We start from the raw sequence: 4,768 nt of genomic DNA, 5'->3' as shown, positions 1-4,768 counted from the left end.
AAAGGAAAATACAATGTCATGAAGATCTCTTATGAATGAATACCAAAAATGTGTGTTTTCTGTAATATTTTTCTTCACAATAAATGTGATAAATTAAAAAAAAAGAGCAGAAAAGCCAAGAAATAGAAAATAAAAAGAAGGAAACAAAGGAGGCTAAACTGAAAGATTAAACATTTGTAAAAGAAAGTAAGAAGGATTATGAGAAAAAGGAAAGCAGCGAAAGAAAAAAAGTAAAGGGAATCAAGGTGAAGAGGAAATTTTTTTTATGTAATGCAAAGGATTATGATCAAAATGGAAGGATAACCTTAAGTTATTGTTGAGGAAACTCAAGATGAAAACACCCATAATTTCAAAGCTGAAACAGAGAATTCTAAAACCGATAAAAATGATTTTAAAATTGATGTGGAGTCTGAAACTGAAGATAAAGAAGACAAAAATACAAAAATTCAAGTTGAAGATAACAAATGTAAAACTCCTAAAATTCTCAGAAATAATTCTTTCTATCAAATCAGAACGGCTCGTACAAATAGAGAATTCAAAATGAGAAACAACAATACTCATCATCCTCACTAATATAATCTCCTTTTATCGTTAGAGGAAGGGGAAGAAAACCTCTCAGTGAAGATAGATGACATGCGAAAATCCTAGATTATGATGGTTATGTTTGAATATAGTCTTTTCTGTTTGTAATTTTTATTTTTTTAGAAGGTTCATAAGTAGATTTTTTTTAGAATATACTACTACTCAATTTTTTTAGAGTTTTTTCATTGTTATCCTTAATCATAACTAGATTTTTTAGAGTCTTTTGTCTAACTTTAATTTTTGACACTCCCACTTTTGAGATTTTAGTGAAATGATTTTAACCGTTTTTCAAAAAAAACAATTAAAAAATTCATGCGCGCTAATTATTTTTTTTTCATTACGTCTATCTTTATTTTTTTCTCTTTTTATTGTCATTATTTATTTCGAATTCCATTTTTCAATATTTGATGTACTTTCTCGAAAGAAAATCTTTTACATTTAAATTAAGTATATATATCAAATAATTATAAAATAGTTTATTCAACGTTTTTTAATTATATTTTATTTATTTTGATAATAAATATTCAAAATTAATTTTAATTTTATCCTACCACATTCTATCAATCTTATTGGAATAACTAATAAAAAGTTTTAATTTTGTACTAGACATTTGTATTATTCCTCCATTTATTTTTAACTTTTTTTTTATATATTATACTTTTAAATATTGAATATCACGGTTTTTATTTTTTTTATTCAAAATAACCTTAGTGAGAAAAAGGTGAAGAAAAGGAATTATAAAAAGTTTTTTTTTTAAAGCGTGTTTTAACAAAATAAAAAAAAGTCACCAAATTTACATTTTTAAATATTTTAAAAAAAAATTTCAAACACAAAAATATATCTTTTAATTACTTAAAATATAGAACATCAAATTATTTCTCAATTTGTTTTTAACACTTTTTAATCCATCAATTTTTATTTTTATTTTTTTCCTTTGAAAAAACCTTCTAGACTTATTCTAAGTTCCATATGATCTATTTAATTTATTATAGAATTTTCTTAATTACATGTAATTAATTTAATATATATATATATAATTACAGCATTAAAAATTTAAGTACTCAATTTATAAAATCAAAATAATTAACATTAAGTTTAAAACCTAATTAAAACAATTAATTAGATTAATTATTGTGATAATTAAAATCTTATTAATTAAGGAAAATGACCAAAACAAAAAACAAAATTATTTGAAATAAATATTATACTCATTTTATCTTAATAATAATTTAAAAAAAAAATAAAGAGATTGAAATAAATAAGTTTGGATGAAATGAGTACCCATTTCATCCCCTAAAATTATTTATTTAAACTAAAAATATAAAAATAAATTGACAAAATATTTGCATATATAGTTTTAATGTTTTGTGCATTTAAAAAATAATAAAGCCAAAAGGGTGAAAGAAAAATCAATTTCAAACAAACCCTTAAGGTTTTAAATAAAAAATAAAATTCGCAATCGGGTGTAGCCGAAACTCGGAAAGAAAACTACAACCAAAATCGCGTCCATTGGATAGGTGCTGAACTTTCATCCAACGCCATAGGAGTGCCCGCGTAGCCCGCTTTAGCCGAAGGAGCGCGCCCGCGCCGCACATGATCAACTAACACCCATTAATTAGCTGAAACGCCAACAGAACGCAACAAAGTTCTAACGAAACGCTCTACGCACCCAAAACGATATCATTTCTCCCTAGTTTGTCGTCTTCCTCGCATTCGTCGAATATATTGTCTGGTTGTTAGGGTTTAGGGTTTAGGGTTTCTTAAGCCCTAAACCCTAAACTCTAAACCCTAAAATTTCCTAAGGTCTAAGGAGTGTTCTTCAATCATTGGTATGATTTCAATCACCCTTTAATTCTTATTTCCAGTTTGAATTTGAAATTTTTATATTTCAATATTCATAAGTTTATATATTGTCTGGTTGTTACATTTTAGGATTGAAAATCAATCCTAAGATCATTTCCAAGCTTTATGTTTAGTATAAAATCAATCAATCAACATTAAATAAATCAACCTTAAAAAACCCATATTTAAAATTTGAAAATCCAAAAATCGAATATGTTCTTAGGCTAATCTTTAAGAATAGCTGCCTAGAAAACATTCCTATATGTGTCTAATGATGTTGGGAGGTTATTTGGATCATGTTTCATCTATCCCGATCATGTTTGATTAAAATCAAAATTTTCAAAATAATTGAAAATTTTGAGGTCTTTAATTGGACCAAACGAACAACCAATATTCATGTTTTGGTACCAATCAAGTATATCAAGTATAATGAAGTTAATGACAATCTCCTTACACTTCAGAACAATTTTAAAACCAAAAACTCAATTTTTGGCCAAAAACTGTTTTGAATATATTGATCATCACCCATGTCGATTGATACCTTGGGATGATGTTTTAAATGTTCTTGGGAGCTTTGTGAAGCTACCCAGACCCTTGGATCATAGAATCCAAGCCTCCATCAAAATTGCAAAACCTACAATTTTGATGTTCTTGAAGACTAAGAGATCCGACCGAGGATCGAGGATCAAGAGGTCCGACCGATAAATTTAATCTAGGATCGACATGTCCGGCCGAGGCTTTTTAGCCAAGATAGAGAGGTCCGACTGATGTTCTTCATCTAAGACCGAGAGGTTTGACCGATGATTTTTATATTCGACCGAGAAATCAAACTTAGGACAGAGGACTTTCGCACCTGACCAAGAACTCCGAAACCTATGACCGATGCCTTCCACCTAGGACCAAGAGGTCCGATTAAGAATTATGGCACCTGACCGAGAATTCTATCCAAGAACCGAGAGGCCCTAGCACCCCGATCGAGGGACTTCCTCACCCCGACCGAGGATCCCGATCTCGGACTGAGGGGTTCTCAACAAGGACCAAGGGTTTCTTAGCTCCCAACCGATAAAACGAACCTAGAACCTAGAACACCGGTCCTACGGCCTGTTTGGTTCCTCTTTTAAAATTCCAAAATTATTTTTGTAAATTTGGAGTCCCAAACCATTTTCTAAAAATCTCGGAAAAATAAAATATGATTTCAAAATATTTTTGGGATATTTCCACACAAAATATTTTGATAAAGGCTTGTTAGGATTTATGTTTAAACCTAAATACCTTTAAAAAACTGGTGGTCTTCAGGTATTTTTCTCCCTTAGTCAACGTGAACCGCAACGGGTACCAGCATTTAAATAATTGTTTTTTACAACTATTTAGATAACATTTAAACTTATACATACCTAGATCGGAAGAATAATCGGTTAAAATAAAACGTTATACAACCGATTTTCAAAACCCAAATTTATAAGTAGAGACTGTTTTCAAAACGGGTACAGAGGATGAAGCGTTAAATCCCTTCCTAAGTATCACCAAACTACGAACTAAAAGAAACTCTAGTTAATATGTTCGTACACTTATGCCATTTTTATCACTAGTAAAAGATACATAATTATCGAGAACGATCGTTGAGTACAAAAAAATGGTCTTGGTGATATTAATATCACTGAGGGCAAAGGGTTGCTCTTATAAAAATTATGATTATAACCGAGAGTAGAGGGTTGCTCTCGGTAAAAAAAAAATGAATTTTACTCTAGACAATTCTAGTCGCCCAACTCTCTTCCTTTCCAGTCGCCCAACTCTCTTCCTTCCTCTCTTATTCTCTCTCTTATTCTCTTCATTTCTCCAAAGCTTTCTTACTCTTCATCCTATCATCTCTCTTCTTCCTTTTCATTCTTGTCAGGAAGAGATTTACATATTAAAAAAGTATTTCTTTCTTCGTTAACTTTTTTCTTGTTCATCTAATCTAATCTCTAATTTGTATCACCATATGCACAAATTTGAAGAAGTCATCGGCACAAATTTGAATTTGTATCACGAACTGCACCTGTAGTTCTGTAAATATAAATTTGTACGAGATACTTCATCAATGTCATCGAATTAAGGTTAGAAGATTTCGCATATAAAATGAGTATATAGAGAAACTACCGATTTAGATTCGGATCTATATGAAGAAGATGAAATAATCCAGATCTCAAATCAGATCTATGAAGAAAATGATGAAATAATCCAGATCTGTATGAAGAAGATGATGAAATATTTCAGATCTCAAATCAGATCCATGAAGAAGAAGATGAAATAATCCATATTTGTATGAAGAAGAATGAGTATATCATACTACCACTACTATAAA

Source organism: Impatiens glandulifera, chromosome 6 (genome assembly GCF_907164915.1).
Source record: "Impatiens glandulifera chromosome 6, dImpGla2.1, whole genome shotgun sequence".
Classification (NCBI taxonomy): domain Eukaryota; kingdom Viridiplantae; phylum Streptophyta; class Magnoliopsida; order Ericales; family Balsaminaceae; genus Impatiens; species Impatiens glandulifera.
Note: the sequence above shows the minus strand (reverse complement) of the source record.